At 38.3% G+C, this 25,262-nt stretch overlaps 1 long non-coding RNA gene across 1 annotated transcript; it reads left to right on the top strand.

The window, feature by feature from the left end:
• The first annotated feature begins 17 nt into the window (after window positions 1–17).
• LOC125990252 (uncharacterized) lies at window positions 18–24,700 on the top strand. Its single transcript, XR_007488857.1, has 3 exons — window positions 18–309; window positions 5,170–5,250; window positions 24,150–24,700. It is a non-coding gene; the product is annotated as an uncharacterized lncRNA (long non-coding RNA).
• The last annotated feature ends 562 nt before the right edge of the window (window positions 24,701–25,262 follow it).

Genomic DNA, 25,262 nt, shown 5'->3' with positions numbered 1-25,262 from the left:
CCACTAACACCTAAGTGGAGCTTCACCCCTAATGGGCGTGGCCAAACATTTGATTTCACATGTGCAAAATGAGCTGAAAATAAAAGCCTTAGCAAAATGAGGAAAATGTCAAAAGCCCAAGCAGTATAAAGTCAAATTTAGCCAAGCTAATTTGTTGAATCACACCAATCGAGCCCTAAACCAAGCTTTGACCTATGAATCATCTTTGTGATTCACAACAGTAGATTTGCAACTGAACTACCACGCCCACCCACTTTCCCTCTCTTCCATTTATCTAATGGCTGGACCATTGATTACTCACGCAAACAGGTAAGCAACCATCCGAGAAAAGAAGCAGTGATAATGTGAGTAAGAATGGAGTGACGCTCATTGTCTTTCTGCCAGATGTTTGTTGTGGATTAAAATCACCCACTCATGCACGAAGGACTCATGAGGAAAAAAAGAATCCATGTGTAATTCATTACGACCATTTTTATTGTATCTAATGGATACCAACCTCCTCATTCCCATGTCCATAACAACACTATATTTAGTGAGCTGTGCACGATTAACATTCAGACTTCCCATGATGTCACCGTCAAGAGCCAGAAATTACATTCCAATTGGAACTATTATGGGCTTTGAACGTCCCGTATCGTGTTGATTCCGTTTGAGAGAGTCGAATATGTTCATTTTTCGTTGTCGGAGTAACCTTGGTTGTCCGTAAATCAGCCCCCCCACCCCCGCCCCACTTTAGATATAGTTAAGTCAAACACTAAAGCTGCAAGGGTTGTGATGTGTGAGTCTTTTGGTCCTCAGGGAGAGAGGTGGGTTTACGAGATGATGTCTCTGTTTGAACTTCAATATCCTTCCTTTGTTTGGAAAGCTTCGGCGTACAAAGGTGTTAGGGTGAAGGTCTCCACGATGAGATTTGGAAGGGAATAAAAGAGGACTCAAAGTTGGAAAGGGGGAGAACATCGGGGCAAAAGTGAAATACAGGACATAAATAAAAAAAATGTAATTAATTTCAGTAATGCATGATTTTTTTTTTGTAATTTGAAAACATTGCACAGTTTGAAACGCTCACTAATTTTGTGATAGCTATTATACGCGCAACCCACTTTTTTTTCTGAGAAGACAGAGTGAGAGGGAGGACAAGTTAGCAGGATACTTCTCCTTCTTAGCTCCAGCTTCTAATTGATTTGGTTGCTTAATACCCCCTCAGATAGAGACCGAGAGAATGCTGTGTGATTGGGGCATTTAAATTCCTTTGGCGCAACACTGCGGCACCATAGAGGTCATTTAAATGAATGTGGATAAGTCACTGCTTATGTTTACTTTGAGGATTTTCTTCTCGCTGACAACCATAATTCAGTCTACTCGGACAGACCATCATTGAGGTTATTGACTTCTGTCTACAGCAGCCGGGTCGAACTCATTTTTTTCGCGGGCCGCATTGTAGTCATGGCTTCTTTCAGAAGGAAACTATGAAAAAAAAAATGTTTGAAACACCTGGTCTACAGGTTTGTGATTGTAAGCTTGGTGATGTTAGTGGTCCATCAAATGACCATTTCCGCATCATCTTCTCTTCTCAGAGCCACTCTGCACAAACAAAATAACCAGAATATCCATGCCAGGAGTGAATCCATGACTCTCTTGACATTATGAGGTTAAATGCAAAAGAAACGCATATTGAGGCTTAGCTGTAGACTAATATTGGACTGTGACCATGAAAGACATTTCTAATCTGCTCAACCAAAATCACATTAACTCTCTTAATGTATTTTCTCTACACTAACACAGCTCGTCTGGGAATGTTTTTAATGAGAAACTTTGCAGTGGAGTCAGTGGAGGGAAAAGTAGGAAATGCTGTGATGCTATTCGTCTCAAGCAAACTGCACACGCTTGGATGATTGGGCGGTGCAGTGCTGCGTCGGTAAATTTTGCCAATTCGTTTTTTTTTTTTTTGTCATTCGGCAGTGGTCCAGGTAACCGGACCCAGAGGACCAAACTTGAAGTCCCCTGGTATTCTCAATCATTCAAATGATCACAGGATGTTGGGTGTTTGTATTTATTTAGAGGCAGGGGGGGAATTGAAGGATTAGTGTTTTTAAATCCAAAGCGGGCAAAATACAGTAAAGTCATTAAGGCTGATCAACTTCCCAGAGTCACAAAATGGAGGAGAGCCAATGTGGGCTGTGAAGTACAACATAAGCAACTTTCAGATTTATTTTAATTATTTTTTTATATAATTTATAAGAGCAGCACTTTCTGTTTGACTTTGACTAGTTATTAGAGTCACGTCTGTAGAGCGATTTGAATGAGCTATTGTAAAGTCGACCATAACCAGGTAAGATTCTAATCTCGTTAACAACGCAAATTGCTTTACGGTTCCCATGTAAACAGACGGGGGTCAGTGAGCCGTGGTTGTCTGGGTGGGCTCCCAGGAAACAAAATGGAAGAGGCTGAATAACAATTATCCCCGGGGAACTTCCAACTGCATATGAGTGATACAATAGAGCAAGTTTGTTTGTAGCGGAAATCTTCAATGCCATGTTCACACAGACGTGACTCTGCTAATTGCAAATATTCTTTTCTAAATTGAACTTGCCGTTCGTTATAATGAATCTGCTCTTGATGTCAGCTGCTGCGATGGGAATTAAAGCTATTCAATGTTTTTCAAAGGCCTGCTGCGGTAACCATGTGATGCATTGACTTGAAGCATCATGTTGATCTAATTAAATCCTGCCGACTTTCAACATAGTAGAAGTCACAATAATCATTGTCATTGGATTATCAATCGACCTCAACCACCCATGGGAATAAAATCTTGAACGGGCTTGATCCGATGGGAATATTTCAAATTGGACGTGTACATGAAGCTTTTTTATTCCCATCAGGATTTTAACCGGAATAAATGCGTCTATGTAAACATAGTGTCCCTTTAATTTGCGCCGTGGCACATCTCATGAATACAATTGGCAAAGGTCCAAGTGCAAATGACTGCAGATAGATAGTGTGGCGCCAAGTCAAAGAAAAGGACAGTGGAGCCACAAAGTAGACATGAGTAATCCAAGTGGAGAAATGTCACTTTAGATCCCGCTGCCTTTTGCATTGATTAGATGGAGACATAATTAAAAGCGGCAGCAAAGCAATCAATAACAATCCCCGCAGTGAGCCACAGGCAGAAGTGCAGACCACCCTCCATTTTGCACTCTGTCTTCCACATTGAGAGGTGCTCGAGTGGTGACTGGAAGCGTGACTGGACGTGACATGCGGCAGTAGCGACGCACGTTATGTAAGAGTCATCCCGTGCACGCTTTGCTCTCTTTCTGCATTTGAGTGTGAAGACTCAGCAAAAGAGCCAAATCTCATCCGTGAACAACCCACCCACGTGTTCTTCTCACTCCATGCTATCATATGTTAGCTAGAGAAACATCACGGCCCACTCGATGAAACTCCAAGGTGTAAAACTCCATGGGGAAGAGTCGAGTTGCATTTTCATGCATTTAAAAAAAAAATCTTTATTCACAATTCTGTTTTGAGGTGTCTACTGTTAAGTCTTGGTGTGCATCTGGGGTACCCCCTGGGGTATACAATGACTGTAAGCTTCTTTGGCATGAGTAGATTACAGAGGGGGGTTGGTAGTAGTGACACCCTCTGTCCTGTCTGTGCGTGTATTCGCACAGTTGAGTTGATCACAACCACATAATCCTCACCACATCCAAATTACACTGTCGACCTGACACACGGAACATCTGTCTTTAAAAACGCGCATATATTTTATTGCAACGTTCAATTTAGCTTTGACCATCATTTGATTTTCTCTTCATGTCCAGTTGTTGTTCTCTAAGAAAGAAATGAAAAGCTGTTTGATTCAATAATCTAGAAATTAATTTCCAAGGACATCCAGTTCTATGCCTTTTCTGTGACTGTCTCTCAATAGCACATTTATCTGCCCGTTAAATTTTACTACCAGGACCGAAATTTGACATCTCAGACAAGAACAACAAAAAACAATTTGTTTTCTGATAAAGACCGTATTTTCCGGACTATAAAGCGCACCGGACTATAAGGCGCTTTTAGGTTTTTAGGTGCGCCTTATAGTCTGGAAAATACGGTAGCCTTCTTTACATTTCCAAGAGCTATTCGTTACATCGTGTTGTAGTGACAAAGTTAAATACAAGCTACGTGTAACTGAGTCTTAAAAGCTTTACAGTCCTATATAAGATAAGCAACAGGCTTTAATAAAAATGGCTGTTGCATACTTTTAAAATCCACACTACTTGTCTAGCACGATAAGACCACCAGTATAAATTGAATTTGTGGTTAAGCTGGTAATGATTAGCTAATGGACCTAATGTCCCATGCAGTGCTTATCCTGCTTCTCTGATGGATGATGGTGGAGTGGATGGAGGGAAGATGTCACCCTGCATCATCTCGCACAGTAAATGCATGCCATGCTAGTGCTCCAAATTTTTGGGGGGCCCGGTGAGTCACTTTAGTAATGATTCCCAATCAAGCACTGAAAAAGTATTCATTGAAGGCTCTCGATGCATAGAAATACTTGAAATGTCCTCTTCAACAATTATAATTAATCACCAATCAAGCAAGGGGACCATAAATAGACCCTGGCTTCTTCTAAGCTTCTTCTGAAAGTGGATTTGTGTGATTGCCTGTTTGCAGGTTCAAATTTCCATCATGGAGGTTTTTCTCACTGGCACCGATCCAGCTCCCACTCGTAGTGTTTGAAAAATATTTTAGGGCAAGTGTGATTGACAGAAGCGATATTCACAATAACTATTGATGACATTACAGAGGAAGGTCATCTCCTCAAGGTATGAATAATGAGAATGAATAAATATAATTAAATAAAACCGAATCAGTTGACCGGTGAAATCAATGCTTCTGACCTCTCGACATTATTATTTCAACAGCACACTAATAAGGTGGAATTAAAAAGGGATCATTACTATCACTTTGTGGCTTCAAGAGTTGAGTCACTATCTTAAAAACATAGAAGTATGTTTATCATTATTATGATTTTCCCCATGTGGTCTCTTAATTATAATTATTTTTTGGTCTCTCATACCTAATGTTTTAAATACTCCCGCAAAAGGATAGTAGGATGTATGGTCTTTATCATGTCCAATTCAATATGAGACTCATTAATTCATATTTATTTCACAGTGAAGGTTCTTCCTTCAGAAGATGTCCTCTCGGTTTTGATGGTAGCGACGCAGCTCCAGCAGGTGAAAGCAACAGCCTGAGGTAACACACAACAAGCTCCTGATTCATCTCCTTACAGCTCACTACTGCATTAAAATATGACTGGATTATGCTAAATAGCTTTTCATAGTTCTCTGGGCAAAAAAAATGGCAGGCGTAGAGATGTGCTGAGGTAAATTACCGTATTTTCCGCACTATAAGGCGCACCTAAAAACCTCCAATTTTCTCAAAAGCCGACAGTGCGCCTTATAATCAGGTGCGCCTTATATATGGACCAATATTGAGCCACTACAGCAGGCCCGCGGGCTAAATGTATATATCTTATATATGGACAAAGTTTTAAAATGGGCCATTCGTTGAAGGTGCGCCTTATAATCCGACGCGCCTTATAGTGCGGAAAATACGGTAAATAAATTATTATCATTATTATTATGAATTATTATTATTTATCATAAATTATTATTAATTATAGTATTTTTTCACATCTAAATTTAGACAACCATCAACATGTTTTTAATGGTGATGCAATAAACAAGTCCCCTCTGATATCACGCCATCGAGCAGACCCCACCCCTGAAAACTAGCACATCTAAAGTGGTCAATGCTCACTAGCTAAGTGTAAGCACCATAATAGAGACAAGAGGAAGTCAAATAAGAGCGAGAGGCTAGAAGCCCCAGAGAAAAGTCTATTTCCTCCCATTAAAGACTATTTGCTGTGTTTCAGTGTTTGAAAGGTGCTGCTGGAAAAAAAAAAAAAACGTTCTGGAATGTCACTCAGCTTTCCTGTAAATTGTATTTTTCCAGTTGTTTTAGACTGTGAACACATCAGACACTTACAGGGTGAGCGTTATTTTCAAAGGGGGCTTACTGACATTTATATACTCGACTATTATGGAGTTGACTAATTTATGTCCTCTTTTGACACGTAAAAAATTATCCGGGTTATTTTTTTTCATCCAATGCAATTCTATTTAGATCATACTTTGTATACGTGGTTGCTATTTATGGCAGTTCAAACACAATAGCCTGCTCGGGCTGACATATTTTGTACTAGAAGCCCTGAAGTATAATATTTTTTACTGTGTTACTTTACAATACATTGTTGATTCCATTTCTATTGTTTTTCATATTAAAAACAAACAGGCTGGCGTTTCCTATCTTTATTACTAATATGTAGGGTCAGTATCAACAGTTTTAGTATCTTTTCCACGACTTTATGGACTCAATTTATGGACTTTATACAACCAGTGGCCAAACATTGTTCACTAAGCCATCAAAACAAACACTGAGGCTAAAAAAAGGAGGCTGGAATCCAGATGAGCAGCTGGCTACTCATCATAAGCAGGCAAGGCAAGTTTTTATTCATTTCTGCACTGTGCGTGCTGATTACGAGTGTAGTGCTTCCGCTCGTGTCAAGATCAGCCATTGTGACTGGAAAAGGGCCAAGTTGACGCCGGAAAAATAAAGTCTGAAAGCTACGAGGAGGAGCTGGAGTGAGACTCACTGCAGACTGAATCAATATTTAGCTTACAGTCATGTCAACAAGGAGAGCACATGGAGGGATATTTAGATGGGAATATTACACACTACACTCCCCGTTCCTTCCGGAGAAAAGTAGCAGTAGCTCTGGACCTTTGCCCCATTTGAATGGTCAGCAGTAAAACGATTAGCTGAGGGAGCGAGACCGAGAGAGTGTGTGCGATGACAAGCCAATTTACCACCGTGCACTGTCATTATTGAAATACATTACACACTCATCGTGGAGCTGATGGAGCCAAACTGCTGTCAACTTAATTACTCCAAGAGCACTTTGCGGCTGAGGCACATTTTAATATTTTCTCAGTGGACTCCCTCTGGCCACTGTCTTGGATGATGAACAAAAACATGGCGCCCGTGCTAATTCTCGTTGTTTCCGGTCATGTCAATTACCGTTAACTTACTCGGGTTTTGTGCATTTACAGGAATAGGGTGGGTGTGTGTATGTGGGTGTGTAATGTGCCTTTTTTTTTCTTTTTTTTTTTTTTTTAAATCATAGCAAACTTGAATGGCACCGAGTAGAACACAAACTTTTGGCAAGAACTGTAAGCCAAAGTTACAATAGATAAACAAATTCATTGATAATGAGTGATGGTAAAAAATAAAGAATAAATAAATAAATACCCATTAAATTTTCAAAAATACTGCATTAAAAGTATTAATTAATTTATTTATTGTGGCTTCTGATATTTACGTCTTAGATTTTTGTTTTTTAGTCAGCAGGCTACTTTCTGGTTCATGGAAAATGACAAAAGATAAGTACCATTAGTGTTCTTGTGTTGAACAGCTAAAACAATCTAATAAAATAATGAAGTCCATTAAAATGAAAAGAAAAAGGAAGCACATAATTTGTTTTTAATTAGTAGTCTAGTAGTTAATCAACTGCTCCCAATTCATGGAAGAATGTTGTGAAGAGATATTTTTATTTATAGGGTAGAGAAAGAATATTGAAACAGTACCATAAACATATAAATAAATTTCTCAAACAAATAATTATTAAATTTAAAAAAAAAATGGAGACGTTTGATATTTACATCTCACTTTAAAAACACCAAGCTCCAGCACCCGAGTATTTGTTTTTTCAGGGAGACGACCACACTGCAACACACGTCAAATTCAATTAGACCACACGTAGAATTACATAACAAAAATACTGATGCATGGGCAGCTGCTTTCTTCTTCCTTTTCAAATAAAAACTCTGCCAGTTGCATCATAAAAGGCAAAATAACTTGATTGTATGAATTATGTATTTTGGGTGGATTTAGAGCCTTTTTATGTGTGCCAAATCACACACATGCACATATATGCAGGAGCACACATGCAAAAGATGTTGTCAAGTTAGGTTAACTGCGCTTTGCTTCATTTGAATTATGCAAACCGAGTACTGTATACCACCCATTGGGGAGTAAATAGGAATTTGAAATATTAATATGGTGTTGTTACTTTTAGTCCCTTTTTTTTTCCCGACTATTTCCTCAGCCTGCAATACGTCTTTTTCTGGCACTTAATGAAATCGGCAGTCACAATTTTGAACACATAGGTGTGGGAATACAAAACAGCTTTTCAGGTGTAAATTGGACCCGAGGGGCGCATACTTGGAAAGCACTCATAGTTTACACTAGCCAAAATCAACAGATGTAAACAGCCCAAAGAAACTTGTTGTGATAAAGAACACGAGTCGAGAGACTACCACGATGATGTAGAACAGGGGTGTCAAACTCATTTTTTCCGCGGGCCGCATTGTCGTCATAGCTTTTTTCGGAGGGCCATTATGACCGTCAACCCGAATAAATGCATGAGCATCTGATATTATATACAGTCAAAGCTACAAAACAAAGTGACAAATAACTCGTTTTCAAATCAGATGAGTAAAAACTAGTCAAATATAAAAAAATAAAGATATTAAAAGTGAAGACAATTTGCAATTCTAGTACTGACACACAAATTTGATGCACAATTTGTCTTTGTGGGCCACATAAAATGATGTTGCGGGCCGGATCTGGCCCCTGGGCCTTGAGTTTGACACCTGTGATGTAGAACAATTAAATGTGATGAAAAAAAAAATTGTACTGTGATGGCTACACCCTTGGTCTGTCAATCCATTTTGATTTTTTTTTTCTTGCATGCTGCAAGTTTGAAAGACGCGATGTTAATGTCACAACAGCTGAATCAGTGGTCTGCTAAGCTCTCCTGTTGCATGAGGCTGAAGCAGCATGCTGTGAGAGCTGTCACATTCCATGCCTGTCGCTCAATGCCTGAACACATTAAAAGATGCAGACAGGCAGATGGATGTCACTGCCAGCCTTCCAGTAAGTAGACCTGCTTGATAAATTACTGGGCGCTCATTATGCACCAAGGGATAAAGTACATTTTCAGTTGCAGCATTTTTTTTTTGTTTATTCACTCTTATTGTTGTTCTGTTGATCCAAAACACATGAATTCATTTCAATTTATACGTTCATTTAAAATAAAAATAAAAAAGGCAAAAATATTCATGGAAAGCAGAAGTAAACTTTGAAAAATGATTTTATACCAAAAGTATGATCACATGAAAGTTGGAATTATTCAAACAAAATAATTCATTCAAAATGGCAACAGAACTACACTATGAACGAACGAACGAACGAAAGAAAGAAAGAAATTTCAAGTTTAGTGGAGACCTGCCAATGTGTATTGAAAATACTGGCAAATATGGACAGGCTTTTTTTTTTTTTTAAGCATTTATACATTTTATAAATCATTAGATTGTGCCCTTAATTCTGTTGCCAGTATCCCAATTGCCTAAATGGAGAAAGTAGTACATGTTGTGATTGAAGCGCTTTGAAACTTGAAAAAGACTTGTCGCCTTAAGACATGATTGTTTCATTTCGAGTGTTAAATAATTCTGTCTATGTTAAAACTGCCCTGTGGAGCAAACAATCAAGTGTTTTGTTTAGCCCCAAATATATTGAGTGTGTCCTTGAGGTCTAACTAACAAAAAAAAAAAACCGCTGAGTGCATTTGCTTGATCATAAAATATTTGCAAGGCAGATTTTTAAATCACTTTAAATAATGCATTATTTGCATCAATTTTTAGTAGCTCATTCTTCCTTGCTATTACTGGCGCATCACTGCTTTTCTCTTCAAACTATAAAATCACAAGCATGTGTGAAACCTTAATAATTGGCCTCTGTGTGTCCCCTAAGACAACAAGACTGAACAAGTACCTGGAACAATTCAGTCAAGCTAAATTGACTCACGGCTTTAATTTACATCGCATGTTCCGACACAACAAAGCTTATTATCTTATTTTCTGGACTACAAGTCGCTACTTTTTGCACAAGGTTTGAATAAAGTCCAATGAGACTTATGTAGTTTTACTGATTTTGACGATATTGTACAATTTGTGCATATTCTCTTATTTTTTTTTATTTATATGTGAACAAATCTGGATTTTCCACGAATTTTAGCTGGTACGGTTTATATTCCGGTGCGCCTTATAGTCCAGAAATTACGGTAAATATGACATTAAAAGTCAATATTGTTTGTTTTCCACTCCAAGTCTCATTTGTGATTCTCTGTGTGCTGTTAGGCTACCAGAACAGCCAGAACAGCCATTTCATTTCCCGTGAGTAGAAAATGAATATTAAAATGATTGAGTCAAGGTAACCATTTGTTTTAAGAGAGACGGGGGGTTTAGTAAGACACAAATGGTTATAATGAGCTCCTGTTTAATGTATGCATGTGATTAAGTGTGTGCCATGACTGTCTTGCATACCAATTAATAACTAAAGAAGCCACTTGGATTAAAGTTAGAAACTTGTCAGAAAAGAAAAAGTTCAGTTGTCTCAATTTAAATGTAAATTTAGATTACGTGTAGAGGTATAAAAAGTGTTTTCCCCTTACTACTTCTTAAAATAATAGCAGCATTTTTGTTGCTCTCTTATGATATCAACATTTTGGCTAATTTGATTTCTTTATCATTTGAAAACTAATTAAGGACAAAGTGATATGTGCCATCTGTTAGTGTGTTGATAATTCTGTTTTTCTTTTTTAATGTGTATTAATAAAACAAAACAAAAATAGTATTAAACCACAGCAAAGCAGCATGCGCTGCAATAAATTTGTGTTGGCGAAGGTCTTTACTCTCCTATCAGCATAATTACTCAAAAACAGAATTTTTAATGACCGATTTCACCAAGATTGAGGCACAAGACAAAAGAATGACACAAAACAATCAGTGAGAACAATAACAATTACAGGACATAGAAAATAATCACACAATCAAAACGAGATGAAAACATAATACACTCTTATTTATTTATTTATTTATTTATTTATTTATTTATTTTGCCCTCTGCAATAGGTTGTGGTAATCAATATCCCCCGCCTATTTCACCACCCAAGTCGACTTTTTTGAAATACTAGATAATGCATACAAACTGAACATAGTGGGCTGGCAGAGGTTCGGGAAGGCATTTTATAAAAGCCGATCATACTGAACACCGTCTTCCCACAAAGAATGCACATTCATCATAGTTCACTTGAGTCAATCATGAAACCGTTTTAAGTGAACTGAAGTCATTCATCAGATGTGGCATTAATGATGAGTCACTCCAACCAAGTATGGTTGTATGTTAATTTCAAATCTTAACCTGTCATGTATATCTAGCCAGCTTTTTTAAGATGCTTCGTGGCCCAAAAAAAAACAAATAATAAGACATTAATAATTTACAGATTGCTCCAAGATTCATATACCGTATTTTCCGGACTATAAGGCTCACCTAAAAACATAAAATTTTCTCAAAAGCCGACAGTGCGCCTTATAGTCCGGTGCGCCTTATATATGGACCAAATTCTTAAATTCAAACTGACCTGAAGCATTATGTCATGAAATCAATCATAATTGGCCCGCTGAAGACTATGAATCATGAATCAAAAAGACTATGGATCATTATTTTGTGATTTTAAAGTCATTTGTTGCGTCTGAAGTTGAAATAAAAACAGATAAAATGGAGAATGATTTGATTTTGATTAAAAATCTGACATGATGCATTAATGATGCGCCTTATATAAGGACAAAGTTTTAAAATGAGCCATTCATTGAAGGTGCGCCCTATAGTCCGGTGCGCCTTATAGTCCGGAAAATACGGTAATTGAAAATAATTTCCAATGAACGTTTCCTGTGTCAAAAAAAAAAATTGACAACAAAGGGCACATTTAATCTTATCACCTCCCTATATATCACACAACACTCTTTCTATTCAATTAGCATCCACACAAAAGCATCTGAAAGGAAACTGTTAACTTCATTGTCACTTGTGTCTGTTGTATCTCAAAAGGGCCACCTGCTCGCCACACAAATACTGGCAAGCCCTCCCGGCCTGTGAGTGACGGCATGCCATTTTACCCGCCCTCGCTACCATAACGCACTGTGCTCTCTTTTTTTTTTAAATGCTGAAGGTCAAAGATAATTTAGGTCTTTTAGTGGGTGAGAGAGGTAGTGAACGTGTACCGAGCAGACAGGGGAGGCTGCGGCAACATGGTTAGGGCAGGTTAGAATTTAGCTCCGTTGCCATGGTGATAGATAGCGTGAAGATGTTGCGCTGATAGGTCCAACAAAACGTTGCATACAATAATAACACCAGCTGAGCATGAGGACAAACCAGATCTATTTCTATAGCTTGTACTATGTATAATTCATGTACCGTACATGTTTAATTGCATGTTCATGTTGTTAGAATTCATACTTGGGAATTGCAATCTCCTCAGGGTCTTCGTGATATTAAATGAAAGGCGGTCTTGTGTTTTATATTTAATACTTTTTCAAAGGAGTTGGATGCTATTGGAACCCTCAAGAAGCATGTATGCTACTGCTCAAGTACCGTATATTCCGCACTATAAGGTGCACCGGATTATAAAGCACACCTTCAATGAATGGCCCATTTTAAAACTTTGTCCATATATAAGGCGCACTGGATTATAAGGCGCATCTTCAATGAATGGCACATTTTAAAACTTTGTCCATATATGAGTTCATATATTTGGATACGCCTGCTGTAGTGACTCAATATTGGTCCATATATAAGGCGTACCGGATTATAAGGCACACTGTCGGCTTTTGAGAAAATTTGAGGTTTTTAGATGCGCCTTATAGTGCAGGAAATACGGTATTTCTAAACGGCTATCGCTGGACGTCCTCGTTCACGCTAGCACGCAACGCATTTCCATACCCGGCAAATCCATTAAACACTCCGCTTACTTGATTGCTTGGCCGACCATTCGCCGAGTTACTGCAGCTATTTGGACTTATTTGCATGGTGCCGGATTTAGTGTGTGATTGTCCTCACTCAAGTAGAACATTGAGTTCTTGAACTCCTGTGGAACTCACTGCAGCAAATTTTGTTATGTAGCCACAAAGTGCACCCAATTATTCTTTATTTAAATTGAAAGGTTTTTTTTTGAAGGAAGTCAGAGATTTTTTTTTGAAGAGGGAGATTAAAAAAAAAAAAAAGATTTACACTTATAGCATTTCGGTCGAAACACAGCCAAGAGAAACAGTTACAACCTCCCACTAATTAATTCCGAGCAAATATAATTTTAATGATTACCCTCCATATCAGCTTTTTGACACTTTCTCCATCTGCACGCTCCTTCCCAATTCTCTTACACTCAGATCATTTTTGTCAGATCAGAACACCTGTAACAGGTTGTTCCGACCTTTTCTGCTGCCATTTACGCAATCATGAGAAGATGAGATCATCGTTTCGGCTCGAGATAGTAGCTGAACTCCTTTTATCCGAGTCCACCAAATTCTGATTTTCACGTCGAGTCCGACAATTGCCCAGCATAGTTTTGCAATACTAAGCGGCGTATTGGCCATCAACTTTTGAATGCGTAAACTGGTTCAAGAGTCAAGAGCTTTCATAAATCGACACAACAGAAAGTGAGTGCTATGAAAATATGTCCTCCTTTAGGCTAACTTAAATGTCTACCCAGTTGAAAATAAATCTTTCTAACAAATGAATTTTAGAAATGTCTTTGCCCTTGCAGTCTGACTGAGGTCATAAAGCCAATAATAATAGAGCCAGTGGGAACCCACAAGCGGGATGTTCTGGTGATGGATCATGTCGGGGAAGTCGGGCCTGACCCGGGTCACGCCGAGGGCCTCCGAGTAAGAGTCTGAGGTTGTGGGTCCTAACTGTTTTTGTGTTCCTGTGCTACTTCAAGTCCCTGCAGCAGCCATGCTAAGCAAACATCAGCAGATCAATCACTTGTGATGCTTCACCTCTTTTTTTTTTTTTCTTTCCTTTTGCTTCCTTCCCTCAAGCTATCATGATACATTCACATCCAACCTTGGCTTGGCAGCTACTGCTTGTCAAGTATTGAAAACAAAGCGCGCCGGCTTGTACGTGCAGTCAGACAACGTAAAGCAGCGCGCTTTGACGAAGTACAATCTCATGCTTCGCTAAACCATACCGACACCTCAAAGGAAATTAAAAAAATAATAAAACAATGCCGACTGCTTGAAATTATTTTAAGTCCTTGAATAGACGAGCTGGCACATACTCATTATTTTATTTTTTTTCGCTGAAGATGCTTTCCAATAGTACTCAACTCTGCATTTACGCTCTCCCGTATCGGATAAAAGCCTTCGCAGCAGCTGCAAATGGTAAAATAAGAGCGAGGTTTTCCGAGAATAAGTACGTGCATTTGCCTACTCCAATTTAGGCCTCCCGAATTTCCACTTACGTCCGCACCAACATATGCATAATTTCCACTTTAAACTCAAGCTCATGATTGCTTTCATCTTTTTTTTTTTTTTTGCACATGATGTTGAAAAGGCTCCCAGAGGCAGGAATGGTTTTAAAAGAGACTTGCTGACAACTTGTTTCGAAAAAGCATGTCGCGAACATCTGGGCAATTTAACACTCAAGTCTCACACGGGGAAAGTTAATTAGCGGTATGGATAACGCCTAATAAATACATCAAGTGAATTTCAATACGGCGGGGAAAAAAAAATGTCAAGACCGTTTAATAAGTGACTCATACATGTTTCTTTTTTTCCAGTATAATTTGCAGGATCTCATTTGTATGGTACAGATTGTGTAAGGCAAGCAGAGAGCGTCACGGTTGGATAAAAATGCTGGCTGATTTTTTTTTTCTTTATTTGATTGTACATGATGGGAAGTAATTAGCAGTAATGTGATCGGGAGGTTAGGAAGGAGCCATTTGATCTCGGCAGTGATGCTTCCGTTCTCTGTGGGGGAGCTCGCCCGTCACCGCCAACTAGTGAGGCTGAAAGATTTTACTACAGTTTAAATAAGACGTTACACCCCTCTGATTTCTCCTCTTCATCTGCTTCTCTTATTCGAACACTCTTCAGGCTCTTTTTTTTTTTTTTTTGCATTCATATTCTCTCATCACCTGGAAAGGCACAAACGAAACCCATTGAGAGACACAGCAAAGGCACAGATGTCGCAAAATGAAACTGAAGGGGAGAAAAAAAAAGTGTCACGGCCCTTCTTCATTGCTCATGGTGACAATTTAGCTTTCAAGCAGATGTTTGCCACCTCGATGTTAAAGGGAACAAATTGTCGCCGGTTATTAGACAGGGAAAAATGATCACAGGGTAGTCAGCCACCCATTTTTATTTTAGTAAGAGGCTTGACGTCATTGCCTTTGGTTCAATTATTCCTTGCAACATCTGTGATATTAGTTTGATAATTGTATTTTTTTGCTAAATTTGTGTGGCTGAAAATGATTTTTTTTGTATTGCCAGATGGGAATATAGTCAGTGGTTGTGTTCTGCTGTAAAACAAATGATCCATTTAGCGAGGATTTTGCGTGTTTCTTAAAAATAAACATACATTTTGAAAACACAGTGTAAAATTCTGATAAATAACAATATCACATAAAGTAATACAATTGCCTAGATTGCCAATTTGGCAAACTTTGTTTCTTCTTTTTTTTTTTTTAAATAAAGCAAGGACAATATACAATCTACAAGAGCTAGTTGCAAATTCAAATCCATCGCATTGACTATATCAGTATGCTGAATGCTTTCATTTTTTTTTTTACAATTTTCACTCCCCTGCAAAAGGATCCGCATCCATGAATGTGAAATGGGACTTGGAGTTCTCTCTAAATGTAAAACAGTTGATGTTATTCGGCGGTCTTTGACTGAACCAATACGTTTCCATTCTCTGTCCACTTCCTGCTTGATGCCATTTTTTTGGATGGTTGTTTATTTATTGCTTATGTCAACTTGTTTTTGATATATAGATATCGATATAGCGATAGAGCTATAGAGATAGATATAGATATATAGGTATAGATATATGTATATAGATTCCCCCCCCCCCCCAAGGTTTTAATGAATGGTAGTTCACTGACAATACACAATAATGTATTTTTTTCATTTTATTTTTTTGTTACTCGTACTCGAGAAGGCTTCTACAAATGTATAGGACATCCTGAAAGTAAAGGCAAACGACATACTTTCTGAAATCAACAAAGGTTTTTAATAACGTCATCAATGATGTTACAATTTTAATCCTGAACCCCCCCCCCCGCCCTCCCGTATCTAAGAATACACTATAACAGGTAAAAGAAATAATGAGAATATCAATCACCAAAGCGGTGATGAGATCTTTTGCAGTATAACCTGACTCAATAAAAAAAAGTTCTGAGCCACTGAAGACAATCATTTTTTTTTATCTCTTTTTGCACATACGTTCGTACCGGACTTGCATACATAAATGGGACTGATCCCCAAGGATGAGTAATATAGAGCGTTCAACTCCACATTGCCAAGAACGACAAAGATTATCATTGTAATTCTCCATCACTCATATCCGTGTCTCATTTAGGTACACGGAATTCTCATTATGTTCAAGCTTTTCTTACATTTACTTAGAAAGATAGATTGTCACGAAGCCTCAAGCAGAATGTGTGGAGAGATATGGTGGATTTTACCGTAAATCTTGGACTATAAGCCACAACTTTTATCACGTATTTGAACCCGGAATCACGAGTTTTAGCTGGTGCGGCTTATAGTCCGGTGCGGCTTATAGTCCGAAAATTACAGTAGTTGAAAGTGGCATTAAAATAACCAATAAAGCATTCAGAAGACCACATTGTAAACTATCAGCAATTTTTATTTCTCTCACTGATGATAGATGAACTGGACTTAGATTCTACAGTGTTGCATGTTCATGTTTTGTCTGCCCCTTTGGTTTTTGTCTCCACTTGTTCCTTGTTTCCAGCCACCTGTCTTGTCCAGGAATTTCTTGTCTGGTCAACTTGTTTGTATTCAGTTCCTGGTTTTGTTCAGTCTGTTAGGGTCTTGTCCATGTTGCTGCTATCCTGTGTGTTTTTTGATATGTTAAGTGTTTCATTACTTTTGGATTTTATTTTTGTCATATTTCCTGTTAAGTGGTCCATTACTTTCTGAATTTTATTTTTATTTATTTTTTTACTTATTTTTTTGTCCTTTTTTCGTTGAAAAATACTGAGCAATTTTTCAAAATGATGAGGGATGATGGAAAATTTGTTTTTTATTGGTTTCATTGCAAAAGTACTTCATGTGTCATCATCGAGTTTCTTTGAAAGGATCTCTTGGAAGCATGATTCTGTTTTTGTTATGTGTTTGAAATTGGAAATGTTAAAAACATCAACAGAACAGTGGTCAGGGAAATGAACTAGAATTAATCACATTATTCCTAAATTAAACATTGTGATTTTGCAGCACTGAAAGCACCATCAATGACTGTTAAAAGCCAGGCTGCTACATTTTGTGTGGTCCGTCACAAAATCCAGCCTGGCTTCGTTCATTTCTCATAAAAGAGCAAACAATGTCAGCATTGTGAGCAACTCGGAATATGTTATGAACATTTTAAATGTGGCTTGCTATGCCATAAAAAATTTATAACAGGTGTTGGGTTTTTTTTATATTGGAAAAATTTAGCACTTGGCAGTTGACCTGCACACTCCAGCATGCAGCAATTCTTACATGTGGCTCCATCTAGTGGTACATGAAAGTATTACTCAATTAAATGTTAAAGTGGCGTACAAATAAATATTTTGGTGTTTTTTTTATTTTTATGTTCACTAAGTAGTGACTCATTACTTTAATACAGTTTTTATTTCATTATATTTGGGTGCGGTGGCTTACGATAAAAAATTTAAAATTACCTGATGACTGTATCCTGACATACTCTGCAAATTATTTATTTATTACAGTGATATGAGATGCGCAAAAGCAAAAGAGTGACGATGAGAGCTGTCCTAAAAACAATGACCTGTGTCTTCATGTTGAATCGACTTTCTTTAAAGGGCGCCTCTAAATGTCACCACTGGATTGCTGCCGCTTCTCTTTCTTTGTTTAGTGCTGATAGTCACACTCCATATGCTAAATTCAGACATCACAGCGCATACCTACATCATACATCTGAGGGGATTGCCATTTATGATTATTAGAGCCACAAATTAAGCAGCCATATTCCTCCCATTATGCAGGTGGATGTAGTTCATATTAAATCCATTATGACTTAGCCAAGGGTAAAGAGTGAAAGGCAGCTGTGGATACAATAGGAGCGAGACCATGATTGAAAATGAAGTCTGAAAATGGACGAAAGGCACATCAATAGGCTTCAAAAATTGTTTTATAGCTACAAAGAGGTAGAAGACATTTTGTGAAAGTCGTTTATCTTCAGAAAACTACTTGATGATAAGTAAAATCACTTTTCCAATGGCAAAAAAAAAATAATACAATGATGAATATAGTTTTATTTTATCACTTTTATTATTCTGGGTAGCACAATGAAACTGTATTTTTCCAGACACTTCTCAGACAGTTGAAGTGTCAGGGAGTTAATGGAGTCGTTCTCAAGATATTTTCAACACTTTGAATTGGTTAGTAATGTGTCAAAATCACAGTCGTAGTACCGTATTTTCCGCACTATAAGGCGCACTGGATTATAAGGCGCACCTTCAATGAATGGCCCATTTTAAAACGTTGTCCAAATATAAGGCGCACCGGATTATAAGGCGCACCTTCAATGAATGGTCCATTTTAAAACTTTGTCCATATATAAGATATATACATTTGGTCCGCGGGCCGGACTTTGAACACACCTGCTGTAGTGGCTCAAAATTGGTCCATATATAAGGTGCACCTGATTATAAGGCGCACTGTTGGCTTTTGAGAAAATTGGAGGTTTTTAGGTGCGCCTTATAGTGCGGGAAATACGGTAGTATTGATTTATTAAAAAAAGGACAAGAAAAAAAAAGCTGAACCTACATGCCATAAACAAACCGTGAAGTCCTTTGTGGTAACTTAATGATATCACAGTTGACTTTTCAGCAGCCGTCAGACATATGAATACCTTTTGTACAACCCCAGATTTTTTTACTCAATCTTACCTTTCCGAACCTCAGGGAAATATTCAGTACGCATTACAAGTGATGCTTCAGTGCAAACTGTGTGTGTGGGTGAAGCCACACAGGGAGACAGCTGGCGGAGAAGCCGAGACAGTCGACAAACCAAACGAGATAATTCTAAGGAAAGTCAACACGCCTGAAACGCTGAGAGTACATTGTTTCTCCCTTCGTCAACAATCAAAGAAGCGGCTTCAAACATGCAATAGGTGGTCTATCACGCAGAGCAAACAATCCCATTTTGAATAATTGATAATGGCGAGCATTCTCTGCTTCAAGTGCCTGTAAATACACGCAACACTCTTGTGCAATACATGCAGTCAACAATTGTTGTGTGAAAAAGGATTCGAAGGTGCCGTGCATCACCAACTGGATCGGCAAAACAAACACGCCAGGACTCCTCCATCGCAAACACATCAAGTCATATAAATGATTCATACATGCAAGTAATATAATTCAAAAAGTGAGGATTTGTTTTTATGTGTTGTTTTTTTTACTCCAGGTCTCCCTCGACACTACTTTGATGGAATCTGAACCACTGTGTGTTTTAAGATGTTATTACATCAATGATTCAGATAAGACATTTTGGATGGATCAAAATGGCATGTGACTATTTGTCTACAGTGATGATCAACCACGATCACTTTGAATCGTTTCCAGTGAGAGTACCCACAGTGGGGTGTTTTTTTTTTAATTTTTTTATCCCCCTGTATGCATCTATGTATCTAGCTGTCTTTTCTGTTTTAATTCCAGACATGTTTCCAATTAGCATCTTTGCATCTCGTCTTGTGGATTTTCTTGGCTACAGCAACTGTTTTAGTATCCGGCGCTTATAAAAAAAAAAAAAAGAAAAGCGAGATCCTGCAGTGCTATTAGCGAGTCTGCAGAATGGCCTAACGGAGCCTGTTCAAGAGAGTAGGAGAGGAAAGTTTAAAAAGCCAGAGTGCACATAGAAGTGGGCAGGTGCTGACAGTAGGAGTGCTGCAGAGGAGAGTGGACGGCAGCAGCAGCAGCAGCAGCAGCTACGTCGTGACAGTGCCCACTTAAAGGCGAGCTGACAGGACCAATCATCCACACTGTCAGTCCAGGAGAATCAGCTCGTGGTGTATGAGTCGAGTAAGGCAATGGGAAAAGGTGTGCGTGTCTGTGTTGGGTTGACGTTGCAGAGTGTTACCGACTGAGCGCGACGATGCATTTAAAATATCCACTATCTACGTCCAAACAGGAAGTGACAAACAGTATTGGGATTGCAGAGTGTCTGCTTAACCACAACTTGATGAAACTGACATTTTTCACTTTCTTGTAAATGCATATCCGCCAGTCATGCAAAATATTCTATTTGGCATCTAACCATTTTTCAATTTGGTGCTGCTTTTAGATTTGGAAATCAAATGTGTGGTTCACAACATTTTTGCAAAACACTGCATATATTATTATTATTATTATTATTATTATTATTGTCATTATTTAATTAGTATTATCATTATAATAATTACTATTATTTTATTATTATCATTATAATTATTATTAGGACAAAACTTTTTTTTTTTTTTTAAATCTGTTTTTTTTCCCTACATTCTCGGGGATGTGTTTTAGCAAACAAAACAGGTACAATGCCACTCCAGACCAAAGTAATGAAATATTAAACTAATCTGGCTCGCTGTTATGATCGCAGGTGGCTATCAAGACAAGGGAGTCCCATGAGAACAAAGATGGAGGGAGGGGGGGGGGGAAAATGATTCTCATTAGTTCATCTCACTGTCTGGTTTTATTCTGACAAGCTGTGAATGTGTTTGGCCTTCAGATTGCTGCTGTTTGTTCCAGAGATTCATTCCATTGTTAATATGATGACACTGATGAATGTTAATGTACAAAGAACACCTCTAACTGTTCTTGGCACACTATCAAATGCCACTTTTTGAAGTAGGAATAAGGACTATTTAAATGTTTGGCTACCACGCTTTCCCTACTGTCAAATATAATTTACATTTGCACACATGCTTTGAAAGTATAATAAACCAACATGTGCTCACGCTGTTTATGTTCGCTCACCACATTTACTTACTGAATTTTCTGGACTATAAGGCGCACCGGACTATAAGGCGCACCTTCAATGAATGGCCCATTTTAAAACGTTGTCCTTATATAAGGCGCACCGGACTATAAGGCGCACCATTAATGCATCATGTCAGATTTTTAATCCAAATCATTCTCCATTTTATCTTTTTTATTTCAACTTCAGACGCAACAAATTACTTTATAATCACAAAATAATGATCCATAGTCTTTTTGATTCATGATTCATAGTCTTCAGCGGGCCACTTATGATTGATTTCATGACACAATGCTTCGGGCCAGTTTAAATTTAGGAATTTAGTCCATATATAAGGCGCACCGGACTATAAGGCGCACTATCGGCTTTTGAGAACATTTGAGGTTTTTAGGTGCACCTTATAGTCCGGAAAATACGGTACTAATGACCCCAGCCTCCACTTTTTTCCTTTCCATGTTGTCTTGTTTTCATTTACCCCTCTCCTCCCGTTTTTCCTCACTCTCTGCCCGTGTAATCAAAGCACTGAGTGAGCAGTGTTTACAGGGTCACCCCAGGGGCCCAGCAGTGTGCCACTTTCACTTTACAAGTGCTCGCCTGGTCTCGCCTCGCCCTCCGCTCCGTCTCCTAGCTGTGGTCACATTACAAAGGAAATGACAGACAACATCCCTCCTCCCGCCGTCCTTCCATACTCTCATCGCCATCCATCTCGACACCAACACTCACAATCTGCACTTTAGTAAACCAGACTGTCTCATATACTACTGCAAGCAGCCAGCCTCATCACTTGCTGGGGAAATAAACAAATGCAGTAATGCAAACATTATTGCTCAGATTTTTATTTCAGGTTAGTTGTTGCTAGGCAGAATTCAATCTACCCTAAAGCACTATTTGTATCCACTAATCAGTTTCCCTAGCTGCTTCCCACACAATAGACACAAGGCTGTCAAACTCATTTTTTGTTGCGGGTTATTATGACTGTCAACCCAAATAAATGTATGAATGCCTCATATTATGTAAAATATAGGCTACACAAGAAATTTATAAATAGTTTTGAAATCAGAGACTAGCAAAAACTGTTTTTGAAAGATGAATGGTAATAAAGATTTCTGTTTTTTTTTAAAGTGAAGACAATTTGCAATTTTTGTATTGACACATAAAATCAATGCACGATTTATCTTATATAAGTATACTGCGGGACAATTTTGGCCCACGGGCTAGAGTTTGACACCCTCCGATAGAGAAAGGACAGGGAGAGATGGCAGGAATAAAATCAGAGAGGCACTAAAGAACCCCCACAAAAAATAAAAAAATAATGTGAATAATATTTTTTATCATATGCAGTAATTCCTTTTTTACAATAGTGGTTAGTGGACATTCCAGATTTTCAGAGAAATTATTTGAGTGAATTAGACAACTAATAGCAGCCATTGCTTTATTTTGTCACTTCAATTTTCTGCATTTTTTAAATTTTTTTTGTCACGTTTGATGAGCACAGATAAAGTAACTGATTGCTCCGGCGTCTGAAAATGGTAATTTTCCCGTCGCATTAAAGCTGTAGAAAATGTCACAGCTCCGAATGCGTGAAAAGTTTCGCGACAGGCGGCTGTCATGTGCGTTGTCACAATGCAAGACTGACTGACAGTTTTTGAGTACACAACTCACTCCACAAGAAGGCACAACAGCCTTTTCACTCATGAAGTCCGGGTTCTGCACATTGTCACAAAGCACCGCTGCTACATCCGAGGACTATATAGCATTTTGAAAATTGACAGCGGGTTTCTTGTCATCCCAGGTTGTCCGCCTCAAGCTGTCAGAAAATTTTAAACAGATCTTTGTGGTGGTAATTGAAAGCCGTCCACACTCTCTGAGTGAATATATTTTATGCAAAGCTAATATGGAAATTAAATTGTAATGAGGATTTTGATGATTTGCGGTCCAGTCCGTATGCGCTTCATTCAGGCTGGGCTATATTTCCATCCAACTGGGGGACAAATTAATCTTTGTGTTACCCCTTCAGTTTTTTTGCCTTGAGGCTTTACAGCAGCACTTTTATTGAGAGCACTTATAAGTCAGCACTCCATTGGGGGCGGGTAACATGAAAACATGATCCTTTGCTTGTGGGCAAACTATTTACCAAGTTGTTGTTTTATATGTCACGCTAATAAATTCAATTTATAGGAAGTAGACTTTTCATTGCTGGTGTGTCAAAAATGTTCCAGGACTACTGTATTTTCCGGACTATAAGGCGCACCGGACTATAAGGCGCACCGTCAATGAATGGCCCGTTTTAAAACTTTGTCCTTATATAAGGCGCACCGGACTATAAGGCGCACCATTAATGCATTATGTCAGATTTTTAATCTAAATCAAATCATTCTCCATTTTATCTTTTTTTTATTTCAACTTCAGACACAACAAATTACTTTATAATCACAAAATAATGATCCATAGTCTATTTGATTCATGATTCGTAATCTTCAGCGGGCCACTTATGATTGATTTCATGACACAAGGCTTCGGGCCAGTTTAAATTTAGGAAGTTGGCCCATATATTTCCGATTATTCATCTACTTTTCCGATTATTCATCTACTTTTCTATTAGTCGATTACTTGACTATGTTACTCGTATCTACCTCATGCACTGGATGGAGGTCTCCAATTTCATTGTACTATGTAGAATGACAATAAAGGTTTTCTGATTCTGATTCTGATATAAGGCACACCGGACTATAAGGCGCACTGTTGGCTTTTGAGAAAATTTTAGGTTTTTAGGTACGCCTTATAGTCCGGAAAGTACGGTAGTTGGTTGTCAGGTTTGGCGGTAAACCGTAACGACGATTCTAATGCAAGTTCAATAAAATAGGAATGCAATTTAACAAAATAGCTGTAGAACATTCATACTAATTTTGACGCTTTCACTACCATTGACAGCTATAGACATCCAAGATCCATTTTTACTTGGCTGGCAGTGGATGACTTCCTGTTTTTTGTCTCGGGACTTCAAGGAAGTGAGCAACTGACACTTTATCAAGTCTGACTGAAGAAAAATCTTGGGGAAAGGTATGTGGCAGATCCAATTCGACTGGTGTGTCAGTCTTCTCTGTCATCGTGTCTCACATCGGGCCAGGTGGCGTTGACACGTTCAATAAACTCTTTCATGGCGGCAGTCAACGATCAATGTAACAGGAAGTACTCCATATTCAGTGACTGGAGATCTGAAGAACTACCAAATAGATGCATATGTTGTAATTTCAAGAGATGACTCAGTAGGCTTAATGGGAGCATGAGCTTGTTTTTTTTCTCCCATTAGTGATGAAAGGAATGCAATATTTAGTTAATTGAACTCGATTCTTGTTAGTCATTAGATTGAATTGACTGTGAGTGTATTCACCAGTGTACCATCGCAGTCAGCTTTTCATTACTTGGTCTTTCCCTGACTTGAATGGTGAGTTTTGCAGCAAATTAAACGAATGCTGACTCAATGGGGATCATAGCAACTAAGAATTTATAAAGACTTTACAATTTTTGGGATTGTGCTACATTCAACTGTACTGTACTGTGTAAATGGTTTTGCAATGTGGGAGGAAAGTGAAGAACCCACGCAAGCACAGGGAGAATATGCAAATTCCACACAGGGACGTGATTGGAACACCCAACAGCAATGAATGCCTTAATTAAAACAATTGAACTAATGAATAGAGATGGTCACAAATCAAAGCTTGTGTGGCATACATGTGATGTCATTAAGCAGTCGGGGGTCCCATGAGCCCTCCACGCAAGACTTCTTGGAAACTTTCTAATGACATCTTCCATCATGCACCAGTGGGAAAAAATTTCCAAGTATAATGCGCAAATATTACATCATGCTAGGAGGAACAATACTCCTGGCTGAATGTGCTCAAATTTGATACAAAAAAATCCCTCTGGACTGTTAGGAAATTCAAGACAGGTTAGAAAGCATAAGTATATTTTTATTCCCAGTCCCTCAGTGTGATGTGATGTGCATGATAGATAATAGTTAGCTCAGACGTTTTATCTTCATGT

This window comes from Syngnathus scovelli, chromosome 20, assembly GCF_024217435.2.
Source record: "Syngnathus scovelli strain Florida chromosome 20, RoL_Ssco_1.2, whole genome shotgun sequence".
Classification (NCBI taxonomy): domain Eukaryota; kingdom Metazoa; phylum Chordata; class Actinopteri; order Syngnathiformes; family Syngnathidae; genus Syngnathus; species Syngnathus scovelli.
The sequence above is the reverse complement of the archived record's forward strand: the minus strand, read 5'-3'. Positions and strand labels throughout refer to the sequence as shown.